This window comes from Corapipo altera, unplaced genomic scaffold, assembly GCF_003945725.1.
Source record: "Corapipo altera isolate COAL_440 unplaced genomic scaffold, ASM394572v1 0, whole genome shotgun sequence".
NCBI lineage: Eukaryota > Metazoa > Chordata > Aves > Passeriformes > Pipridae > Corapipo > Corapipo altera.
The window spans coordinates 49,554,875-49,577,956 of NW_020884872.1; the positions used below are offsets into that span (position 1 = coordinate 49,554,875).

At 38.5% G+C, this 23,082-nt stretch overlaps 1 protein-coding gene across 5 annotated transcripts in view; it reads right to left on the bottom strand.

Moving 5' to 3' along the window:
• The window catches only part of SLAIN1 (SLAIN motif family member 1), a 92,155-nt gene that overhangs the window by 62,263 nt on the left and 6,810 nt on the right, over positions 1-23,082 (bottom strand). For 3 of the 5 annotated variants that reach the window (XM_027646259.1, XM_027646252.1, XM_027646276.1), the window contains exon 1: positions 603-709. The exons of 1 other annotated variant lie outside the window; for it this stretch is intronic. The gene's annotated coding sequence lies outside the window, so the exon portion shown is untranslated. Of the gene's footprint in view, positions 1-602; positions 710-14,251; positions 14,411-23,082 lie in introns of those variants that run through there. One more of the 5 variants, XR_003528192.1, reaches the window with a different exon arrangement.

The window sequence follows — 23,082 nt, forward strand, 5'->3', positions numbered from 1 at the left end:
GAAGTCACAGATACAAACCGAGTCCTGATACCTGTACTGAAGAAGGAAAAATGCAAATCCTTGCAATTTACAGACCATAGAAAGTTTGTATTTTTCCCAGAACTCTGCGTCCCCTGAAAATCAGTGCTAAACATAAAATAAATATCAGATAGTAGCAACAATACCAGTTTGAAAACAGCCATGATTCTGACAGTTATTTTTATTATAGAGAAAGTCTCCTTGCAATTTCATTAGACAGTTGCACATATGTTTCTGCAGACACAAGAAATGGGCACCATGGGGCAGAAATAAGCAGCAAAGCTGGGGACTGTTTAAGCTGACATAGTCACAACTATATTATCAGGTAAATCATTATTGATGTTTACTAGTATCACTTTCTTGTAACATGCTGCATAACAGAAGATAACCTGTAGTTAATTTAATTAGGAAGATAACTTGCAGTTAATTACCAAATTTTAGGTATTTAAAAAAAAATATCTCCCTATGAAATGTGAGTTTATATACAATCATCTGAAAAGTGTACTGCTGTTAAATACTAGCAAGATTAGACTAAATTAAGCAGCTCTGTAAGCACCACAAATCAACAGAAAGATAAGCATTACCTGTCCGTTCAGGTGTTAGTATTGCTTTACTGGAGGTTTTAGAGAAGCTGGGACTATTAAAGCCATTGGTATACGGGGTGAGTCTTGCAACAGGACTATAGGGAAAAGCCAAGGAGACAGGTGTAGAGAAGAGGTTCCGCCATCGGCTAGCTGTTAGGGATGCGAGGGAGGAGGGGGAAAAAAACAAGATTTATAGTTATTAATAAAATAGTGCTGTTAGAGAGAAAAATAATTTCATCTTAATCTGTTCATTACACATTTTTTACTTATTACAAAAGAAAAACAATGGAAAATTCAGCAGCAAATCAGAGGAACAGCACAGTCTTCTACATGTGTAAGTGTGCTCCAAAAGTTTTTCTAGCAAATATGTCTTGCTTACTATTTTCTACGTACACACCTTTTTGGTATATATTCATCACATACATCACTGGGTGCCAAATAACAGAGAAAGTAAAAACTGCTACAGTCAGTAGAGAAACACAAATGAAATTTTTAATGCTCTTCAAGGAATTGTTCATGGCAATCAATCATCACACAATTGAATTAGCAGCTAAATTATCAGTTAGAGGAGTTTAGAGACACAGGAGTAAAAGACGCTTAACCACCAAGTGCTAAAAACAACTGTAATCCCATAGCAAGCTTTTAAGCTACCATATTTTCCCTTCTCTTTTTACAGTATCAAATTCCTGATTGCATAACCATGGGTTTTTTTGTTTTTCACTGTTTCTGCAGGACCAACCAAACAACAGAACAAGGCATCTCTTTTTCTACATATTGTTTACAAAAAGCCTGCAAGGCATCTGGTCTTCTGAGCACTATCACTAAACACTCAGAGTAGGCAAAAAGAAAGCTAAAGGTTTATTTAATTTACATTTTCTTAGCTCATCCAGTAAAAATATTAATACAACTGTCCTGTGTTTTGCCTATTTTTAACACACCTTCAAAAGGTAAAATAAAAAACATCCACATGCTCTTCAGAAAATAAATACTAATGATAAAATTGTTTTAAGTAGAAGGCAAAGGAAAATTTTACAAGTATAAATTTCAGAGAATCCATTAAGATACAAGCAAATATGAAAAACATATGACAGTATTATCCTCTTTTTTTTCCTTGATAGAATCTATTTTGCCCTCAGAAATGTTATGTACAGCCACACAAGAGAGGGAGCTAGGAACATACCTATACCTAGCTTTGGAATCAAGGGCATAATCTCAATGCTTAGCAGCTGTACTTTGTAGTGTCATATGTCACAAACTGGTTTTCAAAACAGAAGGGCCCAAAAGCCCTCAAAATCTATTCTCCACCACATGGCTACTTTAACAGCAGAAATCTGCTGTGTTATTTGGACCTGTTCATCTGCTCACCTTAAACACTCACAGATATTAAAAAAATACTCAGTCACTGTATTTTCAAACCTGACAGCAAAAAGATTTAGCAGGACATACAAACTTTATTCCTCCTTCTTGCTAACATCAACACCAAGTGGTCATGGGGACAGCAGGGATATCTCATTGATGGGCTGTCAATTACGTCCTTGCAACCTTTTGGAGTAATCAGTCTGTCACCAGTCTAAGAGGTGTTATCTTTCTCCTTTTGCTTGGACCCACTTAAATGTACTCCTAGGTCTGTAAGGAGTAAATAGCCTTTTCTACCCTTCCCACAAGTGCTACTAAGCTTGGAGTAAAGGCAACTGCCTGGTTCTAGTGGCGGCACAAAGCAGTCTGCTGGGAACAGGGATTACCTGCAAGGCTCAGGCTTTGTGGAAGGTTACTGAAGTACACATTAGAAACATACAAAAATTAAAATTGTGTTCTTTAGTGTCTCCTCATCAAAGAATTATTGCAATTCCCTCCTTTTTTACAATTCTAGTTCCTTCAAGCTTAAAGAAACCTAAAGGTCTGAGATCTTACCTAAAGGCAGCATCAGCATCACTTTTAGGAAACTGCTCAATGCCCAGCCATGCAGCTCAGAATTCCCAGTTGGGCCATTTGTCCTTAACGTTCACTAATGTGATCAGTTCAAAAATAAGGCACACAGGTGTTTCAGGACAAAAAGGAGACCAAACACAGATGGACACAACTCTATAAACTAGCAATTAACACAAATCCCTGGGGATGAGATTAGGAACAGGAAAACCCATGTGATGAATAAGTGGCTTAAAGACTTGTGCCATCGGAATTTTGGGGTCTTTTATCATGGGGCAGTTTATAAGGAACCAGGTGCGCTGGAGACAGATGGGATTTACCTATCAAGCAAAAGGATTCTAGCCCACAAGTTGGCAGGGATGACTGAGGGGCTTTAAACTAGATTTGAAGGTGAAAGGGGATAAGACCAGGCTCCACAGAGATGAGCCCAGGAGTGGCAAGCCAGAGTTAGGGGTAAAATCAGCAGCCCAGCTGAAGTGCATCTTCTCTAAGGCACACAACATGGGTAACAAACAAGGGGAGCTGCATGCCATCGTGCAGCAGGAAAATTGTGATGTAGCTGCCATCACGGAAATGTGGTGGGATGATGTGCATGACTGGAATGCTGCAATGGATGGCTCCATGCTTTTCAAAAGAGACAGGCAAGGTAGGAGAGGTGGTAGGGTGGCTCTGTATGTTAGGGAGTCTTTTGACTGTACAGAGCTTGAGGAGAGTGATAATAAGGTTGAGTGTCTATGGGTAAGAATCAGAGGGAAGGCCAACAAGGCTGACATCCTGGTGGGAGTCTGTTATAGACCACACAACCAGAGTGAAGAAGTGGATGAACAGTTCTATCAGCAGCTGGCTGATGTTTCACCATCGCCAGCTTTTGTTCTTGTGGGAGAATGTAACCTGCTGGATGTCTGCTAGAAACTCAACATAGTGGGGAGGAGGCAATTCTAAGAGTGGCCCAGCGGAGAAGGACCTGAGGGTGCTGGTCAACAGCCAGCTGAACATGAGCCAGCAGTGTGCCCAGGTGGCTTGTATCAGGAATAATGTGGTCAGCTGGACTAGGGAAGTGATTCTTACCCTGTATTTGGCACTGGGAGGCCACACCTAAGCACTGTGTCCAGTTCTGGGCTCCTCAATTCAGGAAGGAGATTGACTTGCTCGAGTGGGTCCAGAGAAGGGCAGAAAAGCTGGTGAAGGGTCTGGAGCGCAAATCCTATGAGGAGTTGGGGTTGTTTAGCCTGGAGAAGAGGAGGCTCAGGGGTGACCTTATCTCTCTGCAAGTACCTGAAAGGAGGCTGTAGCAAGGTAGGGATCAGCCTCTTCTTCCAGGCAGTTAGCAAAAGGAAAAGAAGACATACATAGTCTTAAGCTGAGCCAGGGGAGGTTTAGATTGGATATTAGGAAGAAATTATTCAAAGAAAAGGTGATTAGATATTGGAATTGGCTGCCTAGGGAAGTGGTGGAGGTACCATTCCTGAAGGTGTTTAAGGAAAGACTGGGCGTGGCACTGAGTGCCATGGTCTAGTTGACATGGTGGTGTTTGGTCACAGTTCGGACTCAATGATCTCCGAGGTATTTTCCAACCTAACTGATTCTGTAACTGACAAGGAATTAATAACAGCAAATTGATTTGAAGTATTTAATAGAGTAGATCTCAATATCACATCCACAGCCAATGTCTGTCATTTCCACTAGAAATCATCAGGAAGAGCAAAGGATGGCACTTCCTTGTGATTTTATTTTTCTGCCTAACACAAGCTACTGTTTTGTAGCAGCCTGATGAGCTGCCAGGCCAATTAGCTGCCAGCATGTTCTCACCCCCAGATGTGGTCAAGCGTAGAGCACAAATAAACATCATTCATTACCCTGTACAATAATTGCTGTGAGTTGGCCCACTGAGCACAAAGCAACAGTTATCACGACTGTGAAAGCAAGAACCCACACGAAGAGTATCATTAGTATTTATGGCAAACCAAATTTCAAACTCCTCTTTCAAATAGCATGTGTTCTCATGGAAACATGGACAGAAGATGCCAAGAAACTCTATCTACACTGATCTCTATTTATACTAAATCTCTAGAGATATCAGTGTAAAATATTCACACTTCTACAAACTTCTGTCACCGTACCTCAAATAAAACTTCAAAGTGTTTAAGCATCAGCAAAGGATAGAGATTTTTTAGGTATATGATTAAATCCATTGTTTAGGATCAAATATAGAAAACTGTCCTCATTAGCTTTCAAATGGAAATATCAAAGCACATAGAGTAATTTACGGTATTAATAAAGACAGAAAAATTAGATGTACTGAAGTTTTACGCTAAAAAAAAAACAATAAAAAACTATGCAGGAAGCAAGTGCTAAAGACATGTAGGCAAACACATTAATTAATATAAAAATTGTGAAATCCCACAACTGTGCAATGGATAGTCATTTGAGGATGACTGAACCAGTGACTGTCCTGGTTAGCACAATAAAACACCACTATAGTGTGCACGGATGAGACAGTGGTGTTAAGACCTTTATTTTAAGCTTAAAAGCCCAGCTGTTAAGTGTTGAATTTTACAGTATTTGTAGCTTCTTCTTAAAGCCCCAAGTCCGGTTGCCCACTGATGAAATAAGAAACTCAGGTACCCTTTAAAGACAAAGGAATCTTCTAACCTTTGCAGCTTCCTTATATGGAAGATGCATTGAAGGAAGAAAGACATTCAGCCATAGGAAGGAAAACAGGGGCATCTAAAACAACCACCAAGAGAAAGAAGCCAAAAAATCAATTTAATTTACTGACAGCAAAGATGTAAACACATTAAAAATTTGACTTCTTAAAGCATAAAACTGTTGGAAATAATATTCTGTAATACAATAACCATAAATTGTCCCAGTCATCTAAGTCTACAGTTAGATTAGAAGTGCCCAATTTTCTGGGTATGATTTCCCTGGTTTTGAAAAATTCTTAGTAACTAAACTGCTGCTAATGTACTGTGCTACAAAATATCTATTGTAATATTTTAAAACCTGTCAAACTGACCACATAATGAATCAAACAAAACCTTTCCTTTAAAAAATAAAATCAGCAACAAGTGAGCCTGCTTATACCTTTAAAATATTTACTAACAGAGCTGAAAGTTTAAAAATTAAGACCTTATTTTTACAACTTCCCCAGAGATATCAAAATGGTAAAACAGATGAAAATAGTAACTCCTATTGAAAAATACAACCAACTAATAAAACACAAATATTCACTACCCTGGCTCCTGTGAATAATCAGTGTTTAATAAGAACTGATGGAAAATTTCACATGAAAGCCTGAACAAGTAAACATCTATAGAATTGCATGGTTCAAAAGGAACAAGGCACCCTCAAAACCTCAACATGCTGTACTATACCTAAAGCAATTCCTTTCCTAAAACCAATTCCTCATTTAAGCTACATAAGGTACAAAATTCCTAAACATATACAGAAGTGTGGCTTTGAGAGCAAAGATGAAATTTCCTATTTAAATTAATAGGAATGTTCATAAGCGTACCCAGTGTAAAAACTGGTATAGGTTCTCATTATATTGCTTTAATTTTCAGGGGTCACACTGATGTTAACAGAGGCAGATCAAACACAGGTCCTCTACTTGATGAATCAGATATACCTAGGACATTAGATGTGATATACATAGGACATGTGGGTGACAAACCATTGGAACAGGTTGCACTGAGAGGTTGTAGAGTCTCTCTCACTGGAGATATTCAAAAGTCATATGGACACAATCCTGTTCAATATGGTCTAGGATGACCCTGCTTGAGTAGGGAGGCTGGACCAGAAGACCCACTGTGGTCATTTCCAACCTTACCCATTCTGTGATTCTGTGATCATACTAGCTAGGGAATCAGGATTTCCAACAAACCAAATAAAATACATGCACATTTTGCACACCTTCCATTTTCATAACTCCATTATGAAACTCAGTGAAATCTGTTTGTCAGAACTGGAACTTACTTTCACTCTAAGCAACACAAATAAACAGTACTTCTTTGCTATAAAGACAGAAAACAAAGTCATAAATACCCCTGTTGTATTACTGACTAAACATACTAAATTATATGAGGCATTATCTAGCTTGTTTATCTACTCAATTAGCGTAAGTTTTATATAGGCCTCCAGGACAAAGTCAAAAATAATTCTTAAGCTCAAGCTAGAAACAAATTAAATTGCATATATGCAGACATTTGAACATGGGTACTAATTACATAGCCTGCACAAAACCCTCTTTCAAGCCAGTACTGGAGGAATTTAACAATCCTATCAATCCACACAGCACTTTCCTCTTGACACACTTTCTTCAGAGCAGAAAGACCAAACCACTTCTCTGGTGCATTTTCCATATGTGCTGTTGCACAGCAGCCACGCTCAAAAAAAGATATCTCTCACAAGAGTAAAACACAGAAACCTGCATGGTAAACAAGCATTTTGCTAATCACTGGAGAAAATCGGAGTGCTATAAGGGAATTCAAACCCCTCTCTTTACCATAGATGATAATGTCTAAACCACCTAAGAGACATCACCTCAGTGAGGCTTATCTAATATCCCATTCCCAAAGACAGGTATTCAACCTTCACTTTTGGTCCCTGTAAAGGAGCAATTCAGAGTCTGAAAAGTACTCCTGCAGTCAGATGTCTAACACACTTGACTGATAGAGGAAGACATGGAAAGAGTCCCCACTACTCACTGAATAGTGCTCCTATTGGGACACTTGCCCAGAAGCGGGAAACGCGGGCTCCCACTACTCAGCAGTCTGAAGAGATTTACATGGGCCACTGGAAAACCCTGGGCTCCTGTTAGAACTTGAAGTAGTCTGAGGCAGAAGAGAGGTGCTAGATACTCAAGAGATATCTAGAGTATCTGCCCCTATCCAGGAACAGATTTTCAGGGAGCTAAGTTTTCAAAGAAGTAGAATCTAAATTTCAAGTACCTCAGTAGCTCCCAAACACATGGACCTTAGAAGTATGTATAATCCTTAGCTCTGCTTCACGGGGTGAGGCATTTGGCTCCTGTGCTCAGAAGAGGACTGCAACACCTTCCAGGGTTTAGATGAACACTGTGTTTCAAAGCTTTCCTTTGCAATTACAAGTCCTAAATATTTGCTTGATATTAGGCTGCAACAATTCATATACCTCAGGAGCTGCCTCAGCAAAAATAAAATAGACCTCTTTTAAAGGTACAATCAGAAAACCTATCTAAACTGCAGCAGTTTCTAAAACTTTCAGCTAGCACAGCAAAGTAATGCAATAAGCAATGGTGTTTGGCATACTGCAATTGGTGTGAGCAGGGAAATATTCAAGGTAAATGTACAACTACTGTACTTCACTGTAACAGTGAAAGACTGACCTGAAAATTGTCTTTGGTCGCACTGCATGCCAGAAAAACAACCACTCTGCTGTTCAGCTGCAGCATGCTGAAAAACATTCTCTGACCCAACTTTGTCACAAAAGTGATTTTATGACATCAAAGAATTCAAAAAATTGAGAGGTCTGAGCTACTTCCTACAAACCACAAAAAAAGGATACTGCAGCTTAGCTATGTGATTTGGAGACTTGGGTGGTGGGTTTTTTCGTTTGTTTCACTGGTGTTTTTATAATTTGCCTCTTTAAGGCACATTCTTTACCATACAGCTACACAAACAGACAAGCACAGAGGCTGTGAAACATGTAACTGCCCCAGCATTCATTTTCTTCCTGTGTGCACAACTCTCTCTGTGTGCACAGGTCCAAAATCAAATTTTCTGAGCAGAAGTAACAGCCAAACTTGGCTTCCCAGCTTCTCTTTTTTGAGAAATTGGCCAGATATTATGCTGGAGTTTTACGCCTTAGGCACAACCTAGGGCCCAAATGTCTGTTCCCTCCCCAGCTCCCAGTTTTTATATAAACTGTCAGTCTGATGCATTTTCATTCTATTTGGTGAATTCTTAACCAGAACCCATGAACATACAAGCTCTCACATTTCAGCTCATTTAAAGTAAAATAGACCTTTCTGAGCAGGAGACTCATTCTCATGTATTACTACAGAAGGTAACCTGAAACAAAAAATGCAGTCCCAGATTCTTCTACCAAATTATTAGCATCAAATAAGGAATTAGGAACCTTCCAAAACAAGGAATTCCTACCAAACAGCACCATGAACACAAAAACTAAAATGGAAAAACTACACAAACCCACAAAAGAAGAATCCATCAAAGGTTAAAAAAATCACATCAATTCAGAGGTCACATCTGGTTCAGTCAGTGTCTGAACTGGATATACAGCTGGAATGGTGTCGGGGCAAGCATGTATGCTATTTCCTCACATTCTCTCTATCTGTTTATGGTGCTTTAAGACACTGCATCCTGCATCCCAGACACAATGAACATGCTCTTATGTACAGACATTGATGGCTGACCTAGTCACCTCAAGATACAATATACTCCAAGAGAAAAGACAGGGTGCAATTCATCTCACCTCCACCTGCAAAGGACACGAGCTGTGCCCCTTTGTCTGCTCTGCCTACAAAGGCAGCCCAGTGTGACTGGCTCCAATACAGATCTCTGCATACATTGAAATGAAACTCACTCTGACAGTATTCATTGCAGAGAACAATAAACAGAGCCTAAAAACAGATTTCAAAGACTGCATTCAGTTTTCACTTTTTCTAAGCAATTGAAAAAGACAACTCTTGCAGCACTAGAGCACTGCAATGCTTGCGTCCATCCTACTCAAACAGCTTGCAGATATTCAACTAAAGTTACTGAACATCTTTCTCAGCAGCAGTTCCAATTGAAAGGGGACATTTATGTTAATTAATTCTTTTTATAAAAGGAAGAGTTTTTCAATCCCCTTTAGCAGTATGACAAAGCCCAGTTGCACCAGAGCATTTAAGGGAAAGGTGGAGAAGTGGAGAACAGCAGCAGGAAGGTGGGGCTGCTGAAGTCAACACTGCCTCCAAAAAACACGTCAGAGAACAGCCTCCAAGATGTGCATAAAGGCAGGTGAGATAAACTCAGTGTCTGGCACCAATAATTTACTTGCACATACAGTGCAGAGTAAAACAATAGCACTTTCATTGTATTTTAAGAATTAGCAACAAAAAAGGGAACAAAACGGCAATCACCTTACAATATCACTCAAAGGGTAAAGATCTACCACCATGATGTGCAGACAATGCACCTAAGGCCACAAAAACATCTTCCTCCAACTCTTGCAGTGCCAGCTGGATAGACCTCCTGCCTCCGCTGGTTCTGGCTGTAAATTATCAGGTCTCTGATTAAGTTCACCCAGCATGTACTGACTGAAACGGAAAAGAAAGTCATCCAATAATCTCAACTAGTAGATCTGAAGAGGCAGCAATTCCTGTAGGCACAAATGAAATTAGAACAGGACGTACCTCCTTGCCAAAGAGAAAACTAGTTACCCTCCTATGTAAAGGGATGAAAGGAAGACCCAACTACAGCAAACTGAGGATCATCTTATTCCAAAGGTAGTTGATTCACAAGAGACTTTCAGGGGTTTTTTTATACCATACAGCAGAGTATCCAAGAGCCCTGAAGAGGCTACTCTATCTCCCCAGAAAAAAACAGGGCTGTGGCAAGAAACCAATGTCTCTTCCAAAATCAGCATACCTTCATAAGCAGCTAACTGCACCCAGTCTGATGGGTACAACTAACCCTATCTCAAACAGTTCAAACAACCTTGCCAAAAGCTCTACATCATGCTAATGTATGAGTGCTGGAACAGGTGTCTTCATAAAGCCATTGCTTTTGCACTTTATGGCATGGCAAAGAGTTAAGATTTAAGCAGAGCTGTGTCAGAAGTCATGACAAGAGAATTATTTTTGCTGACACAATTTGTGAAAGACTTTATCTTTTCCTTAATAAAACACAGGTCTATAACTGATTACACACACTTGCACCTCACCATTATGAAAGACATTCATATCCTCTCATGTCATCGTAAGAAAAATCCAAACTCTCATGCTCATTGCATAAACATTGTGAAACTCATCCCAACCTTTTTTTCCTTCTTGAATTAGTTACCTTTGATAACTGCTTTGCCTGTAATTCAGTGATAGCATGATACAGCAAAATCTCCCAGATTACTGTGGGAAGCATATATGGCAATCACTCAGCACTGGTTTAATTGTTCTGTTGGCCACAATACTCCACAAATAGTCAAACCAGCTACATTTTTAACAGAAAAATCTTTTTTCTGTCTTTAAGTGCTGGCTCTTGGGTTTGTAGCATCCCCCACATCTGAAAAACAGGGTGTCTGGGTTTCAAGACATCTCTTCACTGACTACTTGCTTGTAGAGCACTGGCAACCTTTGTCTGCCATATAGTTCATACCTTTTAAATTCAATGAACATTTGCTTTGCAAATCAGTATGACATTAGCTCTGAAGCAGTAAAGAGAATGTCTGCAAGTAAGCAGCAGTGAGGAAGATGGAGCTGCAGGCATCACCTCCTGCCATAATTCAAAACTTGCAGCATCCTCAGCAAAGATGCTTGCCCAGGATGCAGCTCTCACACAGTAGAACATTGGTTTGATAGCCACTGTGCAGATTTATTAATACCACAGTTCTGTGGATCATGGCATTATCCAAAAATAGGAGGACATAAATCTGTTTGACTCAAAACTGCCATACTGTCACAGAATATGTCTCACAGAGAGGTGTCTTTAACTGTAACAGGATCAATGACATGCTCGTGGAGTAGGAAGGAGATACAGTCTTGGAACTTCACCTGAAATCAGGTAGTTTGTAGGGTTTGCCACTAATTTTCAGGTCGGGTATAAAGAAACAAAGGAAGTTTAAAGTCAGGCATGTAATCTAACCGAGATTAAAAAAAAAAAAAAGCTAATTAAACAGCCTTAACCAGGAGAAAATGCAGAAATTCCTTCCACTTTGAGATGGAGAGTAGTTAAGAGAGCTGCTATTTTGAAAGACTGCAAACCACTTAACAGAAAGGATCAGGGGTTCTGTAACTCTACAACTCTTCCCCGGCATATCCCCTGGAGCCCTCTAACTCACTACTCTCAACGGCCAAGAGTCTGGATCAATGAAGGGAGAAACCTAGTATCATATATTAAATTAATAATGTATGTTGGAGTGGGGGGTTTGCTTGTAATACAGGCTCATGATCATAAATCTGTACACTTAAGCCCTTCAACATCCTAAAAAGTATCTGGTGGTAATGCTGAGAGAAATATGGCCTGATGCTTTTTGGACATGATTATCTATTATTCACAAGCAGGCTCTCAAGCTACCAATCCATCTGGTACATACATTGGTTATGTGATTTTTGCTACAGGTCCTCCTCTTCCCCACTCAGACAGCTCTGTCCCTTGGGGCTATCCTAGTATGAGCAGTTTGCCTCAACATCCAAGGGGAAGCAAAACTGTTTCATGTCCCCTATTCAGAGGGGCTTTCATCCACCCTTGTACTTGTCACATAGGCTGCAGTGACTATCTTTTTCAGTTGCAGTAGAAGCTGGTAAATTCATTTAGCTCTCTGTTAGATTACTGCTTGAGCTAGTACTTATGATAATGATGCTTTTCTTGGGCATCTGTCTTGCAGCTCAAAGATACTTGTTTCCCCAAACCAGTCTACTCCATACACACACTAAATTCTTTGGATTACTTTATAAAGACCAAGTAAGACTTGGTGCTGGGGTATTTCCCTAATACAGTAGAGTAATACCTGTAAATGACTCTTACAGCACTGAGGAAAGTTGTTCTTTATGACAACACTCTATAAGCATTATATGAACTAAGTACATTATATCAATTCAAGGAAAACTTTCCAGAACAAATACATGTACCTACCAGGGACTTCTACAAAAGCAGGTCATGGATTCACATCTTTTCACATGCTTGACAAACCAAACTGTGCTGCACTCACATCTCCAGAACTGACCTGACCTTCCCAGTTCTTAAACAATGGCAAGAACAGCACTATTTGCTCTGTGAGTCAAAACACCATGGCACCCAGGCAAGTTTTGCACAGCCCTCCTCAAGCAAAATCTCTGAATTTGGGGAATCAAACTCCAGAGTTTGAAACTCTTTGTACTGATCACTGCCAGTCAAATCTGAAGTATGAACTTATGTATTTTCAGTCATATGGGAACAAACACATACAGAAACTCAGCTTACCACATTTTTAACTTCAAATATAAAGTAGAAAACTCATCTCCAAGTGATTTGACATTCATCCCAAAAAGCACGCAATTAGTACGCAAAATACCTTACAGAACATCAAGACAATGCACAGACCAAAAGAAAATTATAGACTTCCAGTGACTTCAATAGGTTTTGAGTCAACAAGTTCTTTTTTCTACTACATTTCAACTACTTTAAGTTTTCCACTATTTCTATCTAGTACATTATACATTAGATGTAATTACAAAAGATTTTTAAAATGCTATTTAGTTACCGCCTCTCCTACCATAAAACTGGAGACACTTAACTCTTGTCTTAGGTTAATTCTGAAGTGGTAGGAGGCCTGTTTTCAACAGAATTAATTCCAGTATACCACAGTATAAGTAAAAGCTGCAAATTAATTTTGTTTGATGATTAAAAATTCTTACAAGAGCTACAGTATGGAAGCTAATCTGAATTTCAGCCACACAGGAGGAGAGAGGTAGAGGAAGAACATTTTGCAAAACATAGTACATCCTCCATCTTTATTAAACTGTGATCCATATTCACCTCAACTAGCTTTCAATACTCAAATGTGACCTCCAGTCTTACCTAACCAATTATTCTCCTCTCTATCACTTAAGACAGATATCATGCTCTGGAGATGTTATTATTTTTCAACTAGTCACTGATTTCAAGCCTGAAGTTTATATAAAGTAGCACAGATCTCATCTTGAGATCATTTATAGCATGTTTAACACACAGAGAGATATATATGGTAACGAGAGACATGACCTGAAAGCTGAAATGTGAGGAGTATCAAGACATTCATTCAAGCTGGATCCAAGGGACAAGCTATACCAATGGATATTATCCATGCAGCACTGCACTGTGTGGATGTACTGGAGCTAGGTTGTTAGGCATGCTCTGTGTGGTGTAGACACGCTGTATACATTGACAGGATCAGCTCTCAGGGTCTAATTATGTTTTGATAACACAAGAAGAAGGCATGAGGTCTGCTTGCCTGTATATGCTCTGTATACAAGTGTACCTTTCAAGGCTACTAAGAACATGAGAAGTTTTCATCTCATCAGCAAGCTACCTCCTAAATATCAAAAGTAGTACAGGCCTTATGTATTTTCTTAACTTCAGCCTGAGAAGGAGTCCTGTTTTCAAAACCAGTTAAGCTAACTGCACTTTTTTGTGCAGAAATAAATCTCCCCAACCTCTTACAACGGTATATTAAACATCCCTACTTCAATTAGCCAACAACAGTTTTAAAATCCCAATGATAGCAGTGCATTCACTCCTTTGAAAATGTTGGTTTCAGTCCCTAGAGAAAAGCAGCTGCTTTGTAATCTTCGTACTGGTAGGTCTAAGATCATCAGTGCCATTGTATTTACCTTCCTGTTCATTCAGCATGAGAGCTGAGTCATTGCAGCCCCAGAGAGTTCTCCTTTTCTGCAGCTTTGGTCTCAGGAGTTGAATAAATGATGGGAAGAGACAATACTAAAAGTACTACCCCAGAAAAACAAATTAAGATCAAATCATGACTATGTAATAATCAGGACAAGAATTCAACCATGTTGTGAACAACTTTATTTTAAAAATACGTTGAATATATTTCAAGAAGTGCTCAGCTGCCCTTGATAAAATGGACGAAGATGAAGGGTGCCTTTGCCTGTTCACTCTGCAAGTCCATGCTTAGGGGCTTCCTCTAGGATGAGGAGCAAGACATCTCTGTGTGATTTAAACAACAGGTATTAGTTCAACTCCCCTTGCAGATCAGAGCACAGGTACTACACAAGGTGCTCTCATGCTGAAGATATCCTATTCATTTAGTCTATATATTGTACTAGAAGTAAAACAAAACATCCCCAAACTATTATCTACTGGTTAGTGCACTACTTTAGAGAAGGTAGCCACAGCTTTCATTCAGTTAATAAAAGAGAACTTCATCTCCACATGCCACACAGGATGTATCACAACTGTAGGTGGACATGTACTATACTGCTGATCAGACATGCTAGCAACAATTTTAATCAAAGGTGTGCATTTTTGCTCTGAACAGGTGACTGGAAGAGAAATACATCTAGTTACATTTCCTAAATTTAAATTTTCTCATAGCATACATAGTTCTTTTCTTCTTTGGCAAGACAGGTAAGCACAAAGGGTGAGGGATCCATTCTGTTAATAACAGACTCATAGAAGGACAATTTGCAATCCTTCACCTAACAATATAGAATCTTTATTACATACCAGGTAGAAATCAAATATATATGTCTGTTGGGGTATAACTCTTGATCATTTATCATAACACAGAAAAGATAAAATTATTCCAACATGAACCCTGAACTGATTTTTTTCTAACATTACTGTTTACTCCTGAACTTCCTCTGCATCCAAGAAACACCCATAAACACATTATAGCGCCCCTACAACTCTATCTGCTTGCCATCTGTATTTATTCACAGGTTAAACCCTCTGGCAGCAGAGTTTTGCAAGAGAGTTTCTCTGTTTATAGTTTCTGACTCTGACACCCTATTTCCAGATGCCACACTCCATTTTCTTTGCTCAAGTATACCTACTGCCTACATTGAGTCAGACTGAAAAAGCTAAAAGTTAGGCTCAAATCGAGGTCAAAAGTAGCACTTACCCTCCAGGAACCCTGTGGTTTTTGGATAAATATAGTAAGTGTCACAGTTATGTGCCTATTATGAGAAAGTGTTAACACTATTACCCAAGCAGAGAAAAGATACAAAACACTTAAAAAATAAAAGCTACTGTAAAACAGGTTTTTCCTACTTTTAAAACACCAAATGGAGAAAAAAAATCACGAAAGTCTAGGATTAAGAAAAGTTCTGATAGAGGTTTAACTGACTGCCAAATATAAGAATGTATTCAGAATACATATTCTCATGTAGAATTAAGGTTCAGCCCCAATTTAGAGCCAAATTAAGAAGTACTAACCAAATAATTACTTCTAGGAAAATGGGTTAAATAACAGATGTTTGCTATAAATACCGTTACCATTATTACTGTCAAGGGGGTCAGGGATTCCGCAACAGTTTTTAACCTAAGCAGACTAGTCTCTTCAGATTCCCTAGAGACCAATGGCTCCTGGCAGTAACTTGGAGCACATTCCTAAATTTAAGCTCCCCTGGGGTGATTTCAGACATCTTGAGAGAGACTCCTTAAGTAAACTTCTTGAGAGTACCTTCCAGAGGTACCTACACTACATCAAGAACTGTACAAGCATTTAACAGAGGCAATCTTTGCTCCTCACTAACAAGTAACACAGGTATTAGTTGACAGAGTAGGAGGGAGAGTATAATATCACCCAAGAGCACAGTACAACAGGGAAAGTGTGAGAATGGCACACAGACAAGAGTCAGAGCACACAAATTGCAGAAGCTCCTTCAGTACAATTATTACACGGCTGCAACATCCTTCTGCCTGTGTCTTACTGTCCCAGATAAAAGGTACTCTGCAGTACCTTCTAAGCATTTCCACCACCAGAACCTGCCATGTCCACAGTAAGCAAAAATGGGCTTGGACAACAAAGTCTGAGACACTTCTTCAAGCTTCTCCCTAAAAACCATTTTGTTTCTTCGAAGTAATTGTTTCAGATTTTGCAGCACCCACATAGATCAAAAATAAAATCTTTTTTGGACTATGTCCAACACAATAAGAACGTACATGCCTGATTAAAAACTGAAATTTGTTTCCTTATTCATAAATAAAGACCCATTTGTGATTACAGTAAAGTATTTCACACCCAGTGTTTCAAGAAATAACCATAAGACTCTCTGAACACTGACTATATAAATGCAACATATGAAGCAGAAAAGATAAGAAAGAAAACTGCTAACACTACAGAGGAACAAACTGAAGCCATGACTCCCTCTGTCACTCCATCTTGCCCTATTTCATGCAGACAAATCACTCTCTACCCTGCCTTTCCTATGGGTCAGGAAAGAACAATGAAGAACATCAAGAAGGTCTGGTTCAGAGAGCTGAATGAGGGACATGGACTTCTAAGAAGAAAGGACCTTAGAGTGTTAGGATGCTGAGCCCAGTCCTCTGTGTTTGCAGGCAGCAACACAATAGATGACACAGCTGCTATCACCCAAGCCCTTCAGGCCATAAAATTCTGCCCTGCACCCATAAAAGGCTTCAGACATTTTATGAAGAAGAAATTGCTTGAAGACAAAAATCACAAACATATCAAGTGCCAAATAACTCTAAAATAAAACAAAATAAAAAAGGATATGCCACCAGTCAGATGTAAATTCTAAAAACTTAATTCTACTCATTTATTAAGGCTAATAGTGGGGTAGTACCTTGAGCCTAAAGAAATTGGAACTATATAGTATGAGCGATTCCTGAAGAATAAAACAAATTATATCCCCTAGACCTAAAAGCTTACTTTAATTTCTGACACAAAACTTTACATGGCTTTCAAGTGATATTAAGTGAAGTGCAAGCAGTTACTCCTACTTGAGATCCATTCACGTGCTAAAAATATAGCAATGAAAGTTACCTTGCACTTATTTTCTTGCATGCCGATAACTTTTCTATATTCTACCAATATAAAGTGCATACTGAATTTCTTCATATGCAAAAAGCAATTCTAAACAGAAAAGACAACACTTACATACACATAGAAGTAAACACCTACAGTCCGAAGCATATCCCACTCTTCAGCACAAAACAGGAGAAGCATGATTCAGCAATCTAAAACCAGAATGTAATGACATTTGCGGTGTTCCAGTTAAGTGAGGCTGTTGTGCAGATCCTGTATCAAACTCATCTGCCCATCTAGATACCTCAAGGATGCAAAAGCATGTCAAATTATGCCTAGGAGCCTCATTAAGATCAATGAATCACAATCAAAGTGATTGTGTTTTAAATCAGGTATATACCAGATGCGTGCCTAAAATTAGTTAGAACAAATCTGGGCCATTACAAGTTCTATGAATTCAACAAATGCTGAGACTCAAGGACAAGGTACCTACAGTCAGACACAAGAGAAACATGTCTGGCTCTGGAAAGTTAGACACAAAATATCTTTCCCAGGGAGATTCAATCACAAAGATTTTCCGCTGTGATGCAGATGCAACACAAAGTAATAACCCCTGTATCTCACTTAAGACTAGCAGACACATACTATATAGAATTTACACCAATTATTTCACCAGTGATTGGACTGTGGTACTGATTTTTTGTGCCTATGACAGAAAGGTATGGATAGCTCCTAGTATGCAAAAAACATCAAAAAAATCCCTAATTGTCCTATGCGTCTTCATTTTGGAGAATAAGCTTAGGCACCTAAGCAAATGATTACAAACAAGGTATGAATTGCCATGACTGAAGTAGCAGACTATGAGAAACCACCTCTGAATGAAAGGCACCAGGGTTATTCTTGCAAAATGAAGAGGGTGTTCAAAACTTGTTAGAAGTATAAAGGAATACTGCCATCTAAATGTCCTAGTTGCAAGGGCCAGGACCAGTTTATTACTATGTGGGTATAACCAAAACTATGTACTCTACACCCTCTATGGAATTTCTGATGGACTGTTAACAATGGATCACTTGCAGTAACTGCCCAGGGCACAGCTAATGACTCAGCTGTGATAACTCCCCTCTGGGTAGGAATTAGCACCTTCACACCCAGCCTGAGGGGTCATCTCTGCTAATGGGCTGTACTGGACTGGCACAATAGGCAGCTGCAACACCTAGACCATCAAAGACTCCAAAAATATCCCATGAGTTAAATCATCCATTGTGAAACTTCCTGCCCTGGGGGAGATACTGTACATTCCCACCTGAACCTGAGCACATATAATCTTCGGGTTTTTTGGAACAACCAGAACTCCAACAGGACTGTGACTGCCACTCTCAACAAGACTGTGATCATTATCTCAACAGAACTGCCACCATCCTCTGGACCAAGAGGCTTTCCTTCCCTTTTACTTTGCACCCAGGGGGGCCATGTGGTGCTCAGTACAGGGACCAATGAACACTGTTCTGTTCTTGTCCCAGGGGCTGGGTTATACATCTGTTTTTGTGGGTTAAAACCAGTTTTCCTCTGTATCGTTGCATCTATCGTAATTTATTTTTAGTAAATTGTAACTCTGATTTATAATCTCTCTAGAGTTGGGTTCATTTCTCCCACCGGTTTACTTCTAAACCAGCACACTAAATCCTTCCAATGCCAAGTACTCCGAAGTTTTTTCTAATTAGTGGACAAAAATTACTATCGTCAGACTCAGTTCACACCACTGCTTAAGAATGGAGTAAGACAGGTTGGGTGGACTGTGGCTTCTTCAGAGTCAGACAGGTAAGTTCCTCCCAGGTATCCAACTTAAATGACTAAGGTTCAGTGAAATTATTCATAACCTTTTAGGATCAAAAAGACCTCTTACAAATCCTTATCATACTTCGAAAGCAACACTCTGTCCTCCATCACCTGCAGATAAAACTATGAAAAATCAACTGATCTCTCCTATGCAGCAGAGAACAACTCATCAACTCTTAGAGTGGAACTTACCTGACTGCAAGAGGACACCTAGGCTAAAGTTATCCACTTCTAACTCTGCGTAACCATTTTAGAAATGTGTAATTCAAGGTACAAATCATCTCACTATGAATTAATACAGCACAGGCAGCAAGATCAACATTGTTACTTGGTACTGCATAATGGGGGAAGACAAGTGAATACAAAGAAGCTGACTTTCTTTCCAAAAGTAGGCAAACTTATTTGTTCCAAGGCAGCCTGCATGTGCAATGACCCTCTCTGCATTTGAGGGGCACACAGGATTAAGTATGTTCAGCCATCTGCTTTCAAGGAAAAGGCTCTTCCAAAATAATGATGTCATACATATTTCTCTGGCAATACAAATTGAGCTTAATCCGAGCACAGCCAGCAGTGAAAAATCAGTTTACAGGCACTTTACATTGTAGAAGTGGTAATGGTGGTCCAAATTCACCAGTGAACATGACCCAATACCTCTTTTGTCTTGGTAACATAATAAACTTAAAAATATATAAAATTAATAAAACAAATAAATAAGTGCCTATGCTATCAGCTGAATGTTATTTTAAAAATTGTTATCCCGTATCAGTTTTCCACAACATCTCATAGCCAGAGTATAAAATATCCAAGAACTTGAAGTAGACTTAATTCCATATGATTCTTTAAAGTTAGCAAAAATGTAATCTTTGCACTGCTACTAATTTTTCTCAAAACAAGAACTACCTAGGTTCCAGCTATTTTTTGCTAACAAACGTAGTTTTTCGTCCCACAGGCACATTTTCACTACTTTTCTCACTCAGACTTCTGAAGTGTGAAGCGTTTAATGAAGTATTCCATTATTGCACCTGAAAAAGCCATATTCAAAAAGACTTTTATAATTGTTTAGTGACCCCACTGAAAGTAAATACTCCACAAGAAAATATTTTCTGTATTTAAAAATTTTTCAAATAGATCCTAATCTAGAAGTAAAATTAAGAAAATAGTATTTTAAAGGAGATTAATAAAAAATATATAAAATGCTAAGAAATTTTATTTGTATAAATTTCTACGTCTCTATCATTTGTACAAACTCATTTTCTGTCTTGCAACGTTAAAAAATATCAAGCAAATCTGTAAATGCCTATGCCTCACAAGTATTCAGATTAGAGCTTACAGCCTACATTTCATTATCAGGTAAAGTCAAAAAAAAGTTTTATTTCATTACAAGAACTTTTCCATAAACCTTTACTTGAAAGCAAATTACTGGTGTAAATGTGTTATTTCCATGAAATATGAACACATTTAAGCTGAGTGTGGAACACCTGGGAAAGCAAGTGCAGATAACCAACTTCTTTCTAATATATTAACATGCAAAGTCAGTTGCAAAGGTAAAACAGACTGTATGGCATATTTACATATAACTGTGGACTATATCCCAGAAGATACAGTCCAACCAAAAGATACTTCAGGACCATGGCATAAAACAGTCTAAATCAAAGCTTCCCAAAAGATGCAATGCTATGAAGACAAGAACCAAAGTTCTCTCTGAAAGTGAAAATACAGAAATTATCAACATATCAGTAAAGAAGCCTCTATATAACCCCATGGAAGAGGCTTGTCTGCATTATGTTATTCCCTGCTCTCTTCCGCAGACATAAAAAACAGACTGTGAAAAAAAGTCAGCAAGAAAGACAAAACCTAAAACAATAAATTGGGGACTAGTACACAATGAGCAAGACACAGACTATCATAAGCAAAAATGGAATGACAGCTTCCAGAACAGCAGTTTTGAAAAGATCATCTTTTCCATAGAAAAAATATCTCCAGGGAATAAGCTTTCAAGTACCCTTAAGTGAACTATTAAAACCTAGGTTTCTTTTTAATTTCTATCCAGTAAAGTATTTGCATACTTCAAAAACAAACCCAGTGATTAGTAAGTACTCTGCTGGGTAACACTAATTGTGCCTGTATTTTTAGCATAAAACAGGGTTGATGCTACTTTTACTGCTTTTAGACATCTACTGCATTACAGACTTTGAACTTACACCGTAAGTTATTTTAAACAAACCTACTGAAATCCTCACATAAAATCTGACAATGTCTCTAGCTGTTTAACCACTCACAAGAAGCTGATAATCCCTGCTCAGCAGCTAGCATGAATTTATAAAATATACTCTAAAATGGCATGGGTATCTTCTCAACTGAGGCAAGACCCAACACCACCTCTCTACCAGTCTTTACAGAGACTTCAGAATTCAGCTTCCTCTTGCAAGTATAACAACAACCTAAGGTCTATTCTAAGCAAATAATTATGAGCTGCACAACAATCAACCCCCAATACTGAAATTAAATTCCTGAACAGTATGTATATTGTAATTTAATAAAAAGTAGAAGTCACATCTAAGAGCTGCAGTAAAAAGGCAAGTGATATCTCAGAAATTAATAAAAAGTAAAGTGTCTGATCTTCTATGCATTTGTTGCCATAAGGGTTTTAAACCAAACACTTCCATCTTCAAGTGTACTTGCAGAGTAGAGTAGAAATGTTACAGTGGTAGGGCAAAATATTCTGTTTGAAATGCAAGTATAATATCAACCCCAAGTTTTTCCAAATTGAAAAACATGAATCCTCAGAAACTGCGCTAGACAATACATTTGCAAAACCTCTATGAACTGCGTGGAATTATGCAGCTGTTACAACAGGTTACTTCAAATAAATTAAATGTAATAGGAAATAACTGCTGTGCATGTATAGATGCACTCCAAGCACTAAGTTTGTACTGCAGCAGCAGATGGCTATACACCTTGACCTCTGAAATGCCACATTCCTCAAAGGGTGCTAAGATGCTGATGAGAGTTGTGGTTGCTCATCACTTTTTATTATCAGAAACATACATAAAGAGAAACCAAACCTCCCATGTCACTTTTTTCATTCCTTCTACAGCTTTAGACATTTTATTTTTTATGATGAAAACAACAATCCAATCATCTGTAAGCTTCCGCACATTATCATTTGCTACCTCAAAAGCATTTTACATGGAACTAATCCACATTATATATGAAAAATAAGAAAGCTATATGAAATCTTATTAATCTAGTTCTGAGTACCACAACATACATCTCTGCTCCATCAACAGACAGCAAATAAATTAAACCTACTAAATCTATTTTAAAAAATAACAAAATTCCACTTTGGCCTTGGTTTAGCACTGGATCCAGCTCTAGCATACAAGATAAAAGCTTCTGTCCACTTAACAGTGTTTTCTGTTTGTTTCTGCTGTAAACAGACTACAGCATATAAGTTCCTAATGACAACAGTTCTTAACAGCTGCTGAAGTGTATTCCTTATCTTATAAACTCCAAATTAAATGATTTCACTATGAACCCCTGAGAACTGGAAGAGAATTAGGATAATGGGAATGAACCTGCCTCCTTCTGCATAAGCAACAAGTTGCACATCCAGTTAAAACCTTTTGCCTGGGGCTTCCCTCATTTTTATAGGTAAAAAGAATATGGTAATGTCAAAATAAGTTTTTCTTCTCAGTATGTTATATATTTGGACATAAACCTTAACTAACATGTAACACTGGGATCCTGCACAATAAAGGATAAAATTTCACTGACAAGATTCTCGGTGCTTGTGGAATCATAAGCAATTGGAGAGAAACTACAATGGATCTGTTTCACAACATCATCCACAGACAACATAAGAGCATTCATCCTGAAACACATTAATAATTTAAGAAGCAAAACAGTTTTACTCTTTAAACTACTGCAGCCAACTGCAAAACCTACAGAATTCTGTTGCTTGTTCTTAAACATCTGAAGCAGCATTTCTGAATAAGAACTCATCTAAGCCAAACTCTGAATCTAGCCAATATTTCATATTCTACAAGAA